Raw genomic sequence first — 20,581 nt, 5'->3', positions numbered from 1 at the left:
AAGTCCAACCAATTAAATGCTCCAAGATTACCAAGAGAACACTCATCTGTTACCTAGAATGACAAAAACTTAACACAAATACAATATCATAAAGTATGAGGTGAATTTACTTGTAATGGCACAGTCATGCTGGCTTTGGTCTTCCAAGCTACAGAATATTCAGTAGGTTTTGATAATAACTATAAAGGGGTTGTTCAATCTTGAAAGATACAACAACCTTGAACTAAAAGGCATAAATCGTCTTTCTTTGACCAGCACTTACACTTCCCAAAAGCAAGGATTTTATTGATGTCATTCAATATGAAACATGTCTTAAATCCCCTTCTTATCCTCTCATCTCTTACTCAGAGCTACTTGGGAAATGACAAATTGCCTTTATATCCATCCCATATACAGTGCCTAGCTCCTGGCCCAATTTGTGATTCCCAGTCCTTGGTCCAGTCATCGGTCTTAGTCTAACAACTGGCTCCATCTCTGCAAGACAGAATTCTGCAAGTATGACTGGGGCTGAGATAGAAAAATAAATAGTCAGGATGCTGGTATAAGAATGAATGGAATCCAATAAATCAGGTTTACATGTAATGAAAGTTAATTCACAGTAGTCTACTTGACCAGTTTTTCAATGTATGAGGTCCTCAAGAACAATATGTTTTTCCAAAGCCCTTTTCTCCTGAGCCCACCAAACAGAACAAACATAGTCTTTCTCTTTACCAGACCATAAGTCCATCTTTTATGCAGCATCCAGGTTTCTCACTGTTCAACTGACAACTCTTCCATCCCAATTTCATTTGATTTTCTTCTTCTCAGGGGCATAATTCTTGACTCAACAGTTTTCAGAAGCATATATCAATTAATCTTCAATAATAACTAACTTCATTTAGAAAAGTCTTTTTATTTTTCATATACCCTTGAGCTAATTCTGAAAATCACTGGCTACTCATACATATGATTCCTCAGCTGGGTGCTTAACTGTTAGTCTCTGAACACATTGAACAAAACAGAGAAATCATCAGTCTATATTCATGTCTGATCCTCCCGTTCCCTATTCTGCAATAAACAATGGGCTTGTAAATTTTTATTGGAACTGACAGATGAAGGTTGTATTTTTCTTATGTCTCCAAAAGAATCCCCTTCCCCAAAAAATATTGGTTAAAAGTTATAGTTGGTTAAAATTTTTTGTCAGTTTGCTTTAACTTTAAATAAAATAAAAAAATATTCTCACCCAAAGCAAGATAGAGAAAAATAGGCAATTACAGCATATTCTTGGCTTTTGATGTATTCAACTTCAAATTTTTCATCCTTTCTGTACAATTGCTATGCTGAGAACCATTTTTTTGTTTCTGTTTAACATTCAGGACAAAGAAATGTACATGCCTATAGACCTATTTTGTCTAGAAATAAAAGTAATGAATGAGAGCCACATTTGAATAACAAGAGTGGACTAGACATGAGAGAATAGAACAGGCCTAGGCAGCTTCAATTCTCCATCTTAAAATTACTTACTATTGTTGAGAATAATAGAACATCAAAAGGATAAATTCAAAACTCAAATTAGTTCCTGTCCTCCCAGGAGAGACTGCCTGCCTGATTCTGATCTGTCTTTCATGAGTCGTTTCTCACTCAAAGTTACAATTTCAAGGGCTAGAGTGTCATTCCAATATGCAAAGGAGCATTGGCATTAATGAGAGTTATATTTAGAAATCCTTCTACTGTGAGATAGAATGTAACATTAAACTTGTGAATTGTAAGGTCACGACAAGGACATATTGACAAGCTAAAGTTATAAAACTATGTAAATTAGCTACTTGGGTAATCACAGGCTCTACAAATCTTTTGCTCAAATTAAGAGACAAGTTTGTTCATTTCTCCCACAACTCAGGATCTGAAAGAATACGGCTATGCTATATTCTGCTAACAAACCATCCCCAAATCTTACCAATTGATTCATAAAAGCCAAGGTCTATTTCTATCTCACACCACATGGCTGCTTTACAGGGCTTCTCATTCTGGATGGAAAGTGATTGAGAAGAACCCATCTCAAATGTTGCTAGTCACTTTGACAATGGGAAAATATAGCTAGGGTGTGTTGCACCAGTGATTAACTGTTTCTGCCTAGAAATGACTCTCACTCTTCTCTAACAAGTCATTGGCTAAAACAAGCCATAGGCATGACAACCAACCATAATAGGGGCAGGGAGGTACAATCTCTCCAGGTATCCAGAGTAAAAGATGACCACCAGAGCAGTGGTCACAAGAACAAAAGTCCCTTAGAAATGTATTAGTTAAAGGAGTCATGCAAATACAAAATATACAAATAAGTAAAGGAGGTATGTACCCCACTGGAGTAAGGATACGGAGGAGATAACCAACAATGTGGTAGAGTAATGTGAGGGGAGCAAAATTAATTAGAAAGTCCATTTTAGACAAGCTGGTCAGTTGACCAGATAAAGTTAACAGCAGATACAATTTTGATATTTTCCCATTGTCTTTTACTCAGGGAAATGTTAACCAAAACTACACGACTTGGCCAGGCCCACTTGTCTGAACTGTTTCATAACATAAGGTCCCAATAAAGAACATGGTGCTGCCACAGAACACTAACAAAAAGAATTCTGGAAGGACCAAAAGAGGGAGGAAATGACCAGCCTCCCAGAGTCCTTTTCGCTGGAATCCATCTTGGCTGAGCAATGCTACACACCAGGAAGGACTCTGAGTCAGAGTGATTGGCCAGAGACAACCTGGAAACTAACCCCCTTACTGTAAAACCGGAGCTGTAAACCAGGTGGCACAGCAGTTCTGCTGGGCTCCCTTGCCCTGCTGCTCTCTGCCCAGGTCGCCTCAAAGAATTACTCATTTTCCCCTAGGTATCTCTCATGTATATGAGATATATGTCAACAAACTTCTGTTTGATTTTCTCTTGTTAATCTTTTATTATGGACATCTTAGTTAAGAACTCAGAAGAGCAGAGAAAAAAATATTTTTCTTCCCCTTGTGGACTTAAAAAATATTCACAACCTAAAAGTTGAGAGTTATGTTTTATTCTGTGGGAATTTTTAAGACAGCAAGCCCAGAAGACAGCATCACAAGTAATCCTGAGAGAACTGTTCTGAGGAGGCAACGGGAAGAGCCAGATCATACAGAAGTTTTGCAACAAAGAGCAGGTAATCTGAATGTCAAAAGATTATTGTTAATTAAAGAAAACCAGATATTCCAAGTTAAGGAATTTAGTGTTTTTCTATGTATGGGAAGATGGAAAATTCTGGGCTCAATGAAATCATTCCTTTGATATGAACCTCAGCTATCTGGGGTCAGTATCCTGTGTTTTCACATCTTGAATTTCTTTGGGGCACACCGTAGTGAGTGGCTACAGGCTGATGACTGCTAGATCACAGGTATTCTTCTTGAGTTCCCTCAGGGTTCACCAATTCACCATCTGTGATGACTGTGATATCCTTTGTTTATTGATATGGCAGGAAATATTCCATTTCTCACCCTGTATATGTATGGACTTCATCAGTGAAATTCCTTCCCTCCATCCCACCCCCACTGGCTTCTAGATAGGTTCCTCTTCTGAGAGACACAAGGGTGAAATCAGAGAGAGGTACAATAGGGAAGTCACCGAATCTTTCCTGATGGGACTGCTGCTGGCTGAGCGCATCCCACAACTATGGTTACAATTCCATAGCTGTAGCCAAGTAGCCCTCACTCCATGCATTCTCTTTCTTCCCACAGAACTGGCCAAACCCTCACAGTTACTTCAGGCCCAAGAATGGTAACTTCCTAATGTTTCTAGCCACTGGGTACTGCACTATCTGATGTGGTTTCCCTCATTGCGGTGAACTGAATTGAGTCCCCACAAAACTCACGTGAGAGGGCACTGAGAAGGCAGACTTCTGCAAGCCAGGAAGAGAGCCTTCATCACAGCCCAACCACGCTGGCAACCTAATCTCAGACTTCCAGCCTCCAGAACTGAGAGAAAATAAATACTTGCTGTTTAAACCACCTTGACCACGGTACTGTGTTATGGCAGCCTGAGCAGTATTAGACACTAACCTATACTCTTATAATAATCCCTTTATTAAACTCTTCTCAAATTATCCCACACAAGCATCTCTTTTCCTGCTGAGATTCTTACTCATACAAAATATGTATTTTGAATTCTCATTTGTTTGCACCTATAATTTCCCTCCAACTTATAATTTCCTATATACATGACAGCTGAATTATGACTTAGAAAATTAGAACAAACTTTAGTTTTAAAGGGTAAAATATTTAAGCAAATATACCATTTATGTTTTATTTAAGGCACAGTATAGCATAATTATTCAGAGAACAGGACTAGAGGTTTAGGCAGACTTGGAGTTCACTCCCATTTCTCTACATAGTAGCAGAGTTACTCTGCCAAGTGACTTCTCTAATGTTCAAGTTCCTCATCTGTTAAATAATAATCACAATCTAAATTATACTCCAATTAAAAACATTGAAAAAATCTTAAAAAAATAATCACAATCTGTTTTATAACCAATATGATTATCATAGGGTTGCAAAAATAGCCCAAAATGAAACAGAAAAAGCTATTACTATTAATCATTATTACTATTATTCTCTTATCATTAATCCTTTTATGATATTGCCATTTTGGGATGCTCCTTGAAACCTGAGCATATCCATGGATACTAGTTTTCACAACCCTCAAAGCCCATGGGATTCTTACATCAAGGAGAATAGATTAGTACCCATATAAGTGCTCCAAAGGTAGCATGAACTAAGGCCAGGAGGCATCCTGCATCTTGCCTAATAACATTCCCTTTAGAAGGGAAGTTAATCAATGCCTTATTACCCTTAATGAAGTTCTCATATTAAATGCAGGACACTTGATATAATTTACTTTAATTAATTACTTTTCTATGCTTAGAGAAAGTGCTTGAGGAATTATTTGTTCTGCCTGAACTTTGTCTTTTTATCTTTTTTGTCTGCTGCCACATCAGACATGGATATGTCCAGAACAGAGAGCTGAAAAATACTAACAAGCACCAACTACTACCTCAGCAACTAACATAAGACTTATTCACACATCACTTAATTTTTCTTTAATAACATAGAATTTTCTATGGCTCAGGCAATAAGCATCTTATAGGAAAGTCAAGTTAGGCTCTGCAGTCTGCACATATTATGAGCCTCTGCAATAGAAAAAAGATTTCTCAGCAGGCAGACTGAATCATGAAAAGTCTGAAAACCAACAATTTATGCAACAAGGTTATGCAACAAGGAAGGTTTAGCTTTTTAAATTCAATATTCAAAAATAATTTCTAATAAATTGCTGCTATGCATGACCTTGAAAGATACCTAATCAACCCAACTTCCAAGATGAGAATATTAAACAAATGAGATGTATGACCTTGATCAAGTTCCTTAGCCTCTCTGATTTTTAGATATCTCATTAAAATGGGGCAAAAAATGGAACACAGACCAAGGGCTGATGAGAGAATGACATGAAATAAGGCATACAAACTAGTTTCCTGATGTACAGGAAAACGCTCAATTATTGTTAGATGTGTGTGTGTGTGTGTGTGTACTCAATCATTCAGTTACATCTGACTCTTTTCTGCCCCATGGACTGTAGCTCACCAGGCTCCCCTGTCCATGGGATTTCCCAGGCAAGAATACAAGAGTGGGTAGCCATTTCCTTCTCCAGGGGATCTTTCCAATCCAGGACTCAAAACTCAAACATCTCTTGCATCTCCTGCATTGGCAGGGGGATTCTTTACCACTATTGCTACCTGGGAAGCCCAGTTGTTCAATAGGCTATTATTATGATATCTTATATCCATTCTAGCCCTATTACACTATGATCCATTGCCATTTAGAAAATCTGACTCATCCTACAATAAAAATGGGCTACTCATATTGCTATATGACTACTCTTTCAGTTTAAAGCTTTCAAATAAACATTTGTATCCCAAGAAAGATTTGACAGTTTTCAGGTTTTAAGGTTATCCCATGTGGGTATGTCCATGAAGATCACTGGCTTATTACAAACAGCTGTGAAAAGAAGAGAAGCGAAAAGCAAAGGAGAAAAGGAAAGATATAAGCATCTGAATGCAGAGTTCCAAAGAATAGCAAGAACAGATAAGAAAGCCTTCCTAGCAATCAATGCAAAGAAATAGAGGAAAACAACAGAATGAGAAAGACTAGAGATCTCTTCAAGAAAATTAGAGATACCAAGGGAACATTTCATGCAAAGATGGGCTCAATAAAGGACAGAAATGGTATGGACCTAACAGAAGCAGAAGATATTAAGAAGAGGTGGCAAGAATACATAGAAGAACTGTACAAAAAAGATCTTCACGACCCAGATAATCACGATTATGTGATCACTGACCTAGAGCCAGACATCCTGGAATGTGAAGTCAAGTGGGCCTTAGAAAGCATCACTACAAACAAAGCTAGTGGACGTGATGGAATTCCAGGTGAATTTCTAATCCTATTTCAAATCCTGAAAGATGATGCCGTTAAAGTGCTGCACTCAATATGCCAACAAATTTGGAAAACTCAGCAGTGGCCACGGGACTGGAAAAGGTTAGTTTTCATTCCAATCCCAAAGAAAGGCAATGCCAAAGAATGCTCAAACTACCGCACAATTGCACTCATCTCACACGCTAGTAAAGTAATGCTCAAAATTCTCCAAGCCAGGCTTCAGCAATACGTGAACCGTGAACTTCCTGATGTTCAAGCTGGTTTTAGAAAAGGCAGAGGAACCAGAGATCAAATTGCCAACATCCGCTGGATCATTGAAAAAGCAAGAGAGTTCCAGAAAAACATCTATTTCTGCTTTATTGACTACTCCAAAGCTTTTGACTGTGTGGATCACAATAAACGGTGGAAAATTCTGAAAGTGATGGGAATACCAGACCACCTGATCTGCCTCTTGAGAAACCTGTATGCAGGTCAGGAAGCAACAGTTAGAACTGGACATGGAACAACAGACTGGTTCCAAATAGGAAAAGGAGTACGTCAAGGCTATATATTGTCACCCTGCTTATTTAACTTATATGCAGAGTACATCATAAGAAACGCTGGACTGGAAGAAGCACAAGCTGGAATCAAGATTGCTGGGAGAAACATCAATAACCTGAGATATGCAGATGACACCACCCTTATGGCAGAATGTGAAGAGCAACTCAAAAGCCTCTTCATGAAAGTGAAAGGGGAGAGTGAAAAAGTTGGCTTAAAGCTCAACATTCAGAAAACGAAGATCATGGCATCCGGTCCCATCACTTCATGGGAAATAGATGGGGAAACAGTGGAAACAGTGTCAAACTTTATTTTGGGGGGCTCCAAAATCACTGCAGATGGTGACTGCAGCCATGAAATTAAAAGACACTTACTCCTTGGAAGGAAAATTATGACCAACCTAGATAGCATATTCAAAAGCAGAGATACTATTTTGCCAACAAAGGTCCGTCTAGTCAAGGCTATGGTTTTCCCTGTGGTCATGTATGGATGTGAGAGTTGGACTGTAAGAAAGCTGAGCGCTGAAGAATTGATGCTTTTGAACTGTGGTGTTGGAGAAGACTCTTGAGAGTCCCTTGGACTGCCAGGAGATCCAACCAGTCCATTCTGAAGGAGATCAGCCCTGGGATTTCTTTGGAAGGAATGATGCTAAAGCTGAAACTCCAGTACTTTGGCCACTTCTTGCAAAGAGTTGACTCATTGGAAAAGACTCTGATGCTGGAAGGGATTGGGGGCAGGAGGAGAAGGGGATGACAGAGTATGAGATGGCTGGATGGCATCAATGACTCGATAGATGTGAGTCTGAGTGAACTCCGGGAGTTGGTGATGGACAGGGAGGCCTGGCATGCTGCGATTCATGGGGTCGCAAAGAGTCGGACACGACTGAGCGACTGAACTGAACTGAACTGAAATAGAGTATAATAAAACTAACATAAATTTAACCTTAAAAAGCTTGGAGAAACAGGGAAACCAGGTTTTAAACATTAAATATTAAGTATCTACTAATTTGCCCAAGGATTCATTTTAACTGTTAAGTTTATAACTTCAAAAAATGATCCAGTAAAAATTAATCAATAAACTAATAAAGAAGTTCTCATTCATATTTTGAGGTTTCTGAGTTTTATGATTTGCATTTGTTGTTCAGTCACTCAGTCATGTCCAACTCTTTCTGACCCCATGGACTGCAGCACACCAGGCTTCCTTGTCTTTCACCATCGCCCAGAGCTTGCTCAAAGCCATGTCCATCAAGTCTGTGATACCATCCAACCATCTCCTCCTCTGTCATTCCCTTCTCCTCCTGCCTTCAATCTTTCCCAGCAAGAGGGTCTTTTCAGATGAGTCAGCACTTCGCATCAGGTGGCCAAAGTATTGGAGCTTCAGCTTCAGCATCAGTCCTTCCAATGAATATTTAGGACTGATTTCCTTTAGGATTGACTGGTTTGAACTCCTTGCAGTCCAAGGAACTCTCAAGAGTCTTCTTCAACACCACAGTTCAAAACATCAATTCTTCAGTGCTCAGCTTTCCTTTGGTCCAACTCTCACATCCATACACAACTACTGGAAAAACCATAGCTTTAAATAGATGGGCCTTTATGACCCAGCAATCCCACTGCTGGGCATACACACTGAGGAAACCAGAATTGAAAGAGACACATGTACCCCAATTTTCATTGCAGCACTGTTTATAATAGCCAGGACATGGAAGCAACCTAGATGTCCATCAGCAGATGAATGGATAAGAAAGTTGTGGTACATATACACAATGGAGTATTACTCAGCCATTAAAAAGAATACATTTGAATCAGTTCTAATGAGGTGGATGAACCTGGAGCCTATTATACAGAGTGAACTAAGCCAGAAAGAAAAACACCAATACAGTATATAATGCATATATATGAAATTTAGAAAGATGGTAACAATAACCCTGTATATGAGACAGCAAAAGAGACACTGATGTATAGAACAGTCTTTTAGACTTTGTGGGAGAGGGAGAGGGTGGGATGATTTTGGAGAATGGCATTGAAATATGTATAATATCATATATGAAATGAGTCGCCAGTCCAGGTTCGATGCACGATACTGGATGCTTGGGGCTGGTGCACTGGGATGACCCAGAGGGATGGTATGGGAAGGGAGGAGGGAGGAGGGTTCAGGATGGGGAACACATGTATACCTGTGGCAGATTCATTTTGATATATGGCAAAACCAATACAATATTGTAAAGTTAAATAAAATTAAATTAAAAAAAAAGACTAGAATATGACTTAGTCACACCTGTCCAGTTCAGAATACATATTATTTTATGGACTTTTCTTCATTATGCTGACAATGATAACCGGTAGGAAATAAATAACAAAGGAAGAAAGGCTTTTAAAAAGAAAATATGTCAAATACATTACATTTTTGTAAATCTGACTTAAGAGTAATCTTATTTTAAAAGAATAAATAAATTTATATGAAAATTAAATAAATAAATAAATAGATGGGCCTTTGTCAGCAGGTAATGTCCCTGCTTTTTAAAATGCTGTCTAGATTTCTCACAGCCTTTCTTCCAAGGAGCAAGTGTCTTGATTTCATGGCTGTAGTTAACCATCTACAGTGAATTTGGAGCCTAAGAAAATAAAGTCTCACACTGTTTCCATTGTTTTCCCATCTATTTGCCATGAAGTGATGGGACCAGATGCCATATTATTTTTTTGAATGTGGAGTGCTAAGCCAGCTTTTTCACTCTCCTCTTTCACCTTCACCAAGAGGCTCTTTAGTTCCTCTTCACTTTCTGCCATCAGGGTGGTGTTATCTGCATATCTGAGGTTATTTATATTTCTCCTGGAAATCTTGATTCCAGCTTGTGCTTCATCCAGCCTGGCATTTCGCATGGTGTAACCTGCATATATGTTAAATAATCAAGGTGACAATATACAGCTTTGACGTACTCCTTTCCCAATTTTGAACCCAGTCTATTGTTCCATGTCTGGTTCTGTTCCTTCTTGACTTGCACACATGTTCTTCAGAAGGCAAGTAAGGAGGTCTGTTGTTCCCATCTCTTTAAGAACTTTCCATAGTTTGTTGTGATACACACAATCAAAGGCTTTAACATAGTCAATGAAGCAGAAGTAGATGTTTTTCTGTAATTCTTTAGCTTTTCTGTGATTCAATGGATGGTGGCAATTTTATCTCTGATTCCTCTGCCTTTTCTAAATCCAGCTTGTAAATCTGCAAGTTCTTGGTTCACATAATGTTGAAGCCTAGCTTGAAGGATTTTGAGCATTACCTGCCTAGCATGTGAAATGAGTCTGGTTGTGCAATAGTTTGAACACTCTTTGGCATTGCCCTTCTTTGGGTTTGGAATGAAACTGACCTTTTCCAGTCCTGTGGCCACTGCTGAGTTTTCCAAATTTGCTGGCATATTGAATGCAGTACTTTAACAGCATCAGCTTTTAGGATTTGAAATAACTCAGCTGTAATTCCATCACCTCCACTAGCTTTGGGCATCGTGATGCTTCCTAAGGCCCACTTGACTTGGCACTCCAGGACATCTGGCTGTAAGTGAGTGATCACAACAGCGTGATTATCTGGATCATAAAGATCTTTTTTGTATAGTTCTTCTGTGTATTCTTGCTACTTCTTAATATCTTCTGCTTCTGTTAGATCCATACCATTTCTGTCCTTTATTGTGCCCATCTTTGCATGAAATGTTCCCTTGGTATCTCTAATTTTCTTGAAGAGATCTCTAGTTCTTTCCCATTCTATTGTTTTCCCCTATTTCTTTGTATTGATCACTTAGGAAGACTTCCTTATCTCTCCTTGCTATTCTTTGGAAGTCTGCATTCAGACAGGTATATCTTTCCTTTTCTCCTTTGTCTTTAGCTTCTCTTCTTTTCTCAGCTATTTGTAAGGCCTCTACAGACAACCATTTTGCCTTTTTGCATTTCTATTTTCCCGGGATGGTTTGATCACCGCCTTCTATATAATGTTATGAACCTCCATCCATAGTTCTTCAGGCATTCTATCAGATCTAATCCCTCGAATCTATTTGTCACTTCCACAGCATAATTGTAAGGGATTTGATTTAGTTCACACCTGAATGGCCTTCTGGATTTCCTTACTTTCTTCAATTTAAGTCTGAATTTTGCAATATTATTTTTTAATAATTCTGAAATACATTTTCAAAAACATTTTTTAAATAAGGAGGGGTTATAATCCCAAGGAGCCTACTATATAAAGAAATGTTTCTGAAGTGGATTCACTCATGCCAGATAGTTGGGTTGCCCTCAGACAGTGCACAATCCAGTTTTTATTTCCCCAAACAGGACCCAAAATGTAAGGAAATAAGCAGATGATATTCCAGCCCTTTTCAATATTTTTTAATTTTTTAAATTTTCTTTGGAAAGAAAAGGAATGTCTTAAAACAAAAGTAACTATTTCTGCTTTGGAAGTTAATTGTAGTTATATAACTTAAGGAATAAAGGCTGTCATATAAAAATACAATTCAAGCAAATTTGGGATGCTAGTCAAGATAGTCCACTTCTACAATGAAATCTAAAGCTGGATGAATTTTGAGCTTTCCTATAAGATCAGAATAAAAAAATGATTTAATATTGATTTTCCCAGGATAAATGTTCACAAGACAAATTCTCAGTATTATGCCATGAACAAATCCCTCACACCTACACCCATTCTCAGCTGGAGTTAACAACTATAGAATTAACAAAGTGATTGTCCCTCAAAGGCTGTGAAATAAAAGGGCTCAATATAGGATCCTTTAAAACACTTTCAAAATCTCCTGAATGTGGACTGTTCCACAGGATAACCTTCCTGGACTCTTCAAAAGTCAATTTCATGAGAAACAACCACACACACCAAAAAAAAAAAAAAAAAGATTTTAAATAAATAAAACAGAAGCACATCTATTAAACAGCTAAAATTTATAAAAACTTATTTTACATAAAGTAATTAGCCTCCAATTAAAATAAATAAATTTATATTTAAAAAACTTATTTTACAAAGTGTTGGCAAGGAGGAATGGGAATGCTCATACACTGCTACTGAAAATGTAAAATAGTACAACCACCTTGGAAAACTGTTTTGCAATTTCTTCAAAGATTAAATATACATCTGCTACATGATTCAGCCATTTCAATCCTAGAAATACACCCAAGACAAAAAAAAGAAAGCATATGTCCATACAGAGACTGGCACACAAATATTCCCAGCAACTTTATTTGAAACAGTCAAAACACACAAACAACCCAGGTGTCCATGAACAAGTAAATGGAAAAACGGCTTGCAGTTGATAGACCCACAAAACGGAATGCTATGCAGCAATAAAAGAATGAACTACTAATATATGCAAAAAACAGGGAGGAATCTCAAAATAATGATGCTGAAGTCAGACACAAAATGGTACCTACTGTATGACTCCATTTATATGAAATGTGAGAAAATGTCACTAATCTCTAGTGACAAAAAGATCAGTTGTTGCCTGGGGGGTGAGAAAGGGAAGCAAAGAGGGCATACAGGGAAAGATCAGAGAGGGGAATGAAGCTTGAAGGATGATGTATATGTTCACTGTCTTGATTGTGGTGACAGTTTCACAGTGCAAACAAGTCCAAACGTTTAAATTTACCAAATTGTACAGTTTAATGCGTAAACTTTCATGTCAGTTATACTTCAGTTTTTTTAAAAATGAATTTCTTTAGAATAAAAAGACTGAAAAGCCATTACAATGTGTGATCATTCACTGGACCCTTCTTTAAAAAATCATATAAGATAATTGTAGGACATTGAGGAAATTTATCTATGGATTACATAGATGTATAGAATTCAGGACTTTTTTCTTAGGTAAAACTACAGTAGTATAAGAGATTCACTCAAAAAGATTTAGGATGAAGAGCGATTTCTACAGATTAAATAAAAAATACTGAGAGAAAGGAAGAGAAGCAGTAAATCTGATACAATATTACCTGCTAAATCTAGGTTAAAGCTAAATAAATGTTTATTTGACAATTCTTTTAATTTTTGTATTTTTGAAATTTGTCATAATAAATGGATTAACACCCTACATTATTTTCTTTCATTTCATTTTTGTCTTCATTCAGGAAGCAATAACCCTCAGTAGGGAGTATTTTTTAAATATCCTCCTATGTAGCAGAAAACGATAGCCATAAAATCTTCAATCGTTTAATTGGTAAAAAATCATTTTCTCTTTGAGATCTCTCCACAGATGTCAGCATAGGTTGTTAATAAAGCAACTAACAATAATAATGATCACAGCAGTGAACTACCGTTGGCACTAACCATGTTAGACTGTTCCACAGTCTTTACATACATTTGAGCTCTCTCACCTCTCATAACATAATTCACTTAACAATCTGATACTGTAGATACTACTGTCCTCATCCCTATATTGCAGGTGAGAAAACAATAGAAAGAGGGTTAACTAGCTCATTCAGAGTTACACAGGATAACAGGAGGAGTGGGTACTCAAGACCAGCAGTCTGAGACTAGAGCTTTTGCTCTCAAGTTTGAGGTCACAAATTACAATGCCACTAAGTAGAGGCCAAAAGGGAATAACCAGGTAGGAACTCTGACAAATTGGTGCATGTGTCCTCTGCTTCTTGGCCAATATTGCCATGATTTTTTTCAAGAAAAGCCAGAAATACGGATTTTTAGGTGAAGTGTCATGTTGCTTTTGTTTGATTATTGGTTTGTTTACATTCATGACATTCCTTTTTAACAAACAGTGCTGTTAAAAAAGCAAAATTTTTTAAAGAATTCATTTGGCCCATACATGCCGGTTTGCAATCTATGGCAAAACAATTAAAGTTCCTTAGCACTGTGGCCTTAAGAAATAATTAGGAATTTCCCCCAAAAAAATCTCTTTTGAGGATTCGTGATCCAAACTGTTGATTCACAAACTGTCCCTCATATATGGAGGGCACACATAGAAAGAGGCAGATCACTCCAGATGGCAGGCAGCTGTTAAAATAAGCAAGGGAGCCCTTTCTGCCTCAGCTGCTGCCATGGCCTGTGAAGGAGCTTGTGGTGAAGGTGGGGCAAAAGAAAGAAGCAGGTGCTGAAGTTTACTCTGGACTGTACCCAGCTTCCCAGGTGGCACTAGTGGTCAAGAACCTGCCTGCCAATGCAGGAGACTTAAAAAATGTGGGTTAGATCCCTAGGTCAGGAAGATCCCCTGGAGAAGGAAATGGCAACCCAGTCCGGTATTCTTGCCTGGAGAATTCCATGGACAGAGGAGCCTGGCGGGCTACAGTCCATGGGGTTGCAAAGAGTCAGACACAACTGAAGCATACCCACCTTGTAGAGAAGATAGAAACATAGATGTCACCAGTTTTGAGCAGTTTCTTCAGGAGAGGATCAAGGTGAACAGAAAAGCAGACAATCTGGGCAGCAGTGTCGTAACAATCAAAAGAAGCAAGATCAAATAAATAAATAAATAAGAAGAAACAAGAGCAAGATCACTGTAACTTCTGAAATGCTCTTTCCAAAAGGTATTTGAAATATCTTACCAAAAAATGTTTGAAGAAGGATAATCTACATGATTTGTTACGCGTAGCAGCTAACAGCAAAGTTACAAATTGTGCTGTTTCCTCATTAATAAAGATGAAGAAGAGGAAGAAGATGAGGATTAAAACTCAATCTGGAATATTTGGATAAAATTTATCAACCAAAAAAAAAAAAAAAAAAAGCCAGGGAACTAACAGAGATTTGTCTTGAGGGACTGCATGATGAGTAGCTCTCTGCACCTGCTTATATAGAGCTTATCTAGAGGCCTTTTTCATTCCAATCCCAAAGAAAGGCAATGCCAAAGAATGCTCAAACTACCGCACAATTGCACTCATCTCACACGCTAGTAAAGTAATGCTCAAAATTCTCCAAGCCAGGCTTCAGCAATACGTGAACCGTGAAATTCCAGATGTTCAAGCTGGTTTTAGAAAAGGCAGAGGAACCAGAAATTGCCAACATCTGCTGGATCATGGAAAAAGCAAGAGAGTTCCAGAAAAACATCTATTTCTGCTTTATTGACTATGCCAAAGCCTTTGCCTGTGTGGATCACAATAAACTGTGGAAAATTCTGAAGGAGATGGGAATACCAGACCACCTGACCTGCCTCTTCAGAAACCTATATGCAGGTCAGGAAGCAACAGTTAGAACTGGACATGGAACAACAGACTGGTTCCAAATAGGGAAAGGAGTATTTCAAGGCTGTATATTGTCACCCTGCTTATTTAACGTACATGCAGAATATATCGTGAGAAACGCTGGGCTGGAAGAAGCACAAGCTAATATCAAGATTGCCGGGAGAAATATCAACAACCTCAGATACGCAGATGACACCACCCTTATGGCAGAAAGTGAAGAGGAACTCAAAAGCCTCTTGATGAAAGTGAAAGAGGAGAGTTAAAAAGTTGGCTTAAAGCTCAACATTCAGAAAACGAAGATCATGGCATCTGGTCCCATCACTTCATGGGAAAGAGATGGGGAAACAGTGGAAATAGTGTCAGGCTTTATTTTGGGGGGCTCCAAAATCACTGCAGATGGTGACTGCAACCATGAAATTAAAAGATGCTTACTCCTTGGAAGGAAAGTTATAACCAACCTAGATAGCATATGCAAAAGCAGAGACATTACTTTGCCAACAAAGGTCCATCTAGTCAAGGCTATGGTTCTTCCTGTGGTCATGTATGGATGTGAGAGTTGGACTGTGAAGAAGGCTGAGTGCCAAAGAATTGATGCTTTTGAACTGTGGTGATGGAGAAGACTCTTGAGAGTCCCTTGGACTGCAAGGAGATCCAACCAGTCCATCCTCAAGGAAATCAGTCCTGGGTGTTCTTTGGAAGGACTAATGCTAAAGCTGAAACTCCAATACTTTGACCACCTCATGCAAAGAGTTGACTCATTGGAAAAGACTCTGATGCTGGGAGGGATTGGAGGCAGGAGGAGAGGAGGACGACAGAGGATGAAATGGCTGGATGGCATCACTGACTCAATGGACATGAGTTTGGGTCAACTCTGGGAGTTGGTGATGGACAGGGAGGCCTGGCGTGCTGCAATTCATGGGGTCTCAAAGAGTTGGACGTGACTGAGCAACTGAACTGAACTGATAGAGGTGTTAACAGGATTCTCATACTCGGTTAGGATGGTCTCAACCACACACACTGCTCTCTCAAGTCTGCATCCCTGAATGCCTCTGGCTGTGCCAGGTGTGGGCAGAGTGGACATTCTGGGGTAGGACATGGGTAGGAATGAAGAGCCTCCAAGTGTCTCCGTCCAGTTCACATGTCAAAAGTCAGTCACATCCTCTATGACCTCCTCCAACAGAAGTTAAGAACTAAGTTCTTTGCTCCCATCCGTTGATCCTGTTCAGTGATCAGTCTGAAACTGGAATCTCCATCATGCCAAAACACTGGATGGGTAACAGATTTGGTGGAAGGCACACCAGTACACACAGAACCTAGAGTGTGCCTTATCTCACCACCATTGCACCAAGGCCCTAGGACTACAGTACACAGCAGGGACAGCTAACAAGAAAATCCTTTTCTAAACTCTGTCCTTGCCCAGCCTGGCCTTATCAACTTTTCCAGAAGGAAAGGCAGAAATGAAACAGATCACAGTCTCTACTTGCTCTGCTCAGTGAGCCCAACAGACAACACAAATGCTCAGACACCATACCTTTATCTCACCTTGAGCTGTCGTCCTCAGCACCCTGTGCAGGATTAGAGCCTTCTGGGAGCCTCACTGCCTACATGCCCTTTGCTCTGCTGTCAGTCTCACAGCTCTCCTCTTTCTCCTTCCATGACAGAGCTCAGCAACTCTCCAATGGGCCTTCATTCACAGCCAAGAATAAAGGGGAAAATGGGAGTGAAAGAACATAAAAACTATCCTAACATGAGCATGATCACATACAAACCTCCACAAGCTAACACTAGCAGATGGTGACTGCAGCCACGAAATTAAAAGACGCTTACTCCTTGGAAGAAAAGCTATGACAAACCTAGACAGCATATTAAAAAGCAGAGACATTACTTTGCTGACAAAAGTCCATCTAGTCAAAGCTATGGTTTTTCCAGCAGTCATATATGGATGTGAGAATTGGACCATAAAGAAGTCTGAGTGCCGAAGAACGGATGCTTTGGAACTGTGGTGTTGGAGAAGACTCTTAAGAGTCCCTTGGACTGCAAGGAGATCAAACCTCTCAATCCTAAAGGAAATCAGTCCTGGATATTCATTGGAAGGACTGACATTGAAGCTGAAACTCCAATACTTTGGCCACCTGATGTGAAGAACTGACTCACTAGAAAAGACCCTGATGCTGTTAAAGATTAAAGGCAGAAGGAGAAGGGGATGACAGAGGATGAGATGGTTGCATGGCATCACTAACTTGATGGACATGAGTTTGAGCAAACTCTGGGAGTTAGTGAAGGACAGGGAAGCCTGGCATACTGCAGCCCATGGGAATGCAAAGAGTCAGACACAACTGAACAACTGAACTGAACTGAACTGAAGTTAACACGTCAGAGCTGGCAGTGCCAAGTAAAAACGAAGTTCATAGTAACAGTAATGTCTAAGCACTTACTATTTGCAAGATATTAACGCAGGAACTCTCTGAACACCATCATCATAGAGTCATTTCACAGATGGAGAAACTGAGTCAGAATGAATTTATATGCCTGTGGTCAAGAGTTTACCTTTAGTAGATGCAGCACCTAGGATTCAAATCCAGATGTCATTCCAGTGCCTGAATTTTTTTCTATAGCTTTGTATCTCAAAGACCAAAGGTTTGTGGTGAAGAGGCGAGAAATGAGAATTAGAAAAGAGAACTAAACTTTCAGAGTGGAGATGGATACCTCTCTATCCTTTGCTCCAGCCCCCAGCCTGCCAAAAAGACTGAGCTATTTCTCACAGGCTTACCTAGTATCTCTGCTTCAGAATCAGCCGGGGAGATAATTTAAAATGCAGATTCCTGGGCCCCACTCCAACCCTAATAAATTTACATCTCTAAGGCAGAGACCATCAATGTGTATTTTTAATTGCTCTTCCAAGGTGAATGTTCTCCAGGTAAACTTCTGGATTTGATGATTCAGAAAAGGACCAAGGCAGAGTCTAAAAATCTTGAACAGAAATTTAAAGGCAGAAGGAGACTTTTTAAAGTTGCAGCACAGAAGGGAGCTTTTGCTGTCAGACATATAATTTTTAATTCTCTAAGAGAACAATTATTATCGACAAACATCTGAAGGAAATATAGGCCATTTATTTTACATGTTTTGACATCTGAAGAAAATGACAAGCTAGAGGGAATAACAGGTTTAAGTTTGGCAGCAATTAGTTAATTTGTGACTGATTATTAAAAAATAATATATGCACCTCTGTGCTTCTCCAGAGGGGAGAGTTAAAAATTACTATGGCTGTTGTTGCTGCTGCCATTGCTGGTGTTATTGTTGTTTTTAAAAGATTGCAGCCTTCAGATGTTTGTGAATATTAATATTATTTGAGGTTTGTCAGGTTGCCATAGCTACCTTGGTTCCCTTCTGCCAGCAGGACGTGATGCCCTGGGAATTAGAACTGAGTCCACAATGTAAATGCAACCTGGGGAGCTGCCTCACTTTTTCCCACAACTCCACACCTTGTTCTTCAGATACACTGACCAAAATACAGCTGCCTCCAGCCTGCCAGCCTTCCCACGCTTGTGTTTTCTCCACTCAGTTGTCCTCCCCATCTCCCCTCCATTCCTCTAGGAACCCTCCACTGCTCTTTTAAACCCTTGGACATGGATTCTCACTCAACCCTTCTGGCAACACTTCTTCTACCTTCTCTCCTAAGCTGAAACCTGGCTTTTCCCAGATAATCATAACACTGAGCTCTTGTGTACACAGATGCTGGTGATGTCATGTTTCCCCGCTAATCCACCCCTAGTTCCATCTTCCCCATATCTTAGGAGCGAGAAGTAGATAAGTATCAATCTCAATGTTTCTGCTGCTTCTGCTGATTCACCATTTTCATTCCAGGACCCCACCCTCCTTTGTACTTCCTCATCTGGTCATGCCATCCTCCTCTGGTCTTCCTCTTTGTCTTCTAACCTCTGGGGGACCTCCAGGCTTTCCGGTCGGTCCTGTCCCCTCGCCCGCACTGAGAGATTACACAGGACTACACTAGACCCCAGCCACTGCCACTCTGGCTCCTCTACTCCGAAGCTGCTACATTTCCATCTTCAGTTCCATCTCTTGCTGATTTAAGTTTCACCTACAGGCCCTGAGCCAATGCTGCCAGCACTGATCACTTTTCCTACAACTTGACTGCATTCTTTGTACAACCCAAAGCAACAGGGTGTGGTACTTTAAGAATTTGGTGTCTGGATTAAACCCCACAGGCAAAGTCCTGGCTTTACCACTTATTACTTCTGTGGTTGGGGCAAGCTAACAAACCTTTCCAGGCCTCAACTTCCTCATCCATAGAATAACAATAATATCACCTATTTCACAAGGCTGTTACCAAGACTGAAAAAGAAATCTCCTTTGCATAATTTAGACTGTTTGAAGGTAAGAGAAAACCCAACTCAGACTAGCATAAGAAACAAGTATTTTATTGGTTCATTTTCCTCAAAGTCCAGAGCAAAGATAGGCTTCAGGCTGGGATTGATTCAGTGGTTCAGCCACAGAACAAGGATATTATATCTCTCCCTCTGTTCTGTCTTCTAAGTGTCAGGTTCAGTTTAAGACTGGTTCTCCCTCATGGCTATAAGAGACTATCATTGGGTTATAGGCTTTCTCATCCAAAGCCAAAAAAGTAAAGAAAATGATCATTTCCAAAAGCTCTCCCAGAATAGTAACAGAGAACTTTTCCAGACATTCTCAGGAAACCCCTCAGTTCCCATTGTCCAGATGCGAATAACAACTCCATTCCTGAGCCAATGCCTGAAGCAGAGGAATTACTAATTGGCTCAGACCTGCTCAAATGGACCAATTGCTGTAGCATAGAGAAGAGATTACAAATCCTGGAAAGTATTTATCTGCCTATAAACTGTACATTAAATATGAGATAATGGAGAAGGGAATGGATGCTGGGGAAATGACCTAACACCCACTGCACAGAGGCAACTCCTTGGCTAATGATGGGCAATTGCGATTCATTGCAAAGAGTCGGACACGACTGAGAGACTGAACTGAACTGAACTGAAAGCTAACATCAGCATGTATTATTATGTCATTTTTACCTTTGAGGACTACTTCTGATTCTTCTGTGTATTATCATTTATTATTCACATGATTGTTTCTCTATATTCTCCCATCCTCAACTTGTCAATCCTTAAGGCAGTGTGCTTTACTGATTTTTACTGGCAGCTTCCCAGGTCCCAAATGCTGTACATAGCAGAATGCATAAGAAAAACTGAGCTTCAGTAAATGCTAATTAAATACATGAATACGCAATAAAAATGGTTCTACCCAGTGACAAAGCCTCTCTGGCGGGAGTTAAAGATTATGCAATGTTCCTATGCCCTTCAGTAAAGAACAACTTAATACATTTAACAAATATTCTTTCTTGTACAAAATAA

The 20,581-nt window shown here is 39.4% G+C and overlaps 1 pseudogene; it reads left to right on the top strand.

Moving 5' to 3' along the window:
- Positions 1 to 13,804: 13,804 nt before the first annotated feature.
- On the top strand, positions 13,805 to 14,671 carry LOC113896239 (annotated as a pseudogene).
- The last annotated feature ends 5,910 nt before the right edge of the window (positions 14,672 to 20,581 follow it).

The sequence above is a fragment of the Bos indicus x Bos taurus genome, chromosome 7 (genome assembly GCF_003369695.1).
Source record: "Bos indicus x Bos taurus breed Angus x Brahman F1 hybrid chromosome 7, Bos_hybrid_MaternalHap_v2.0, whole genome shotgun sequence".
NCBI lineage: Eukaryota > Metazoa > Chordata > Mammalia > Artiodactyla > Bovidae > Bos > Bos indicus x Bos taurus.
This window is presented reverse-complemented; position numbering and strand designations above follow the sequence as displayed.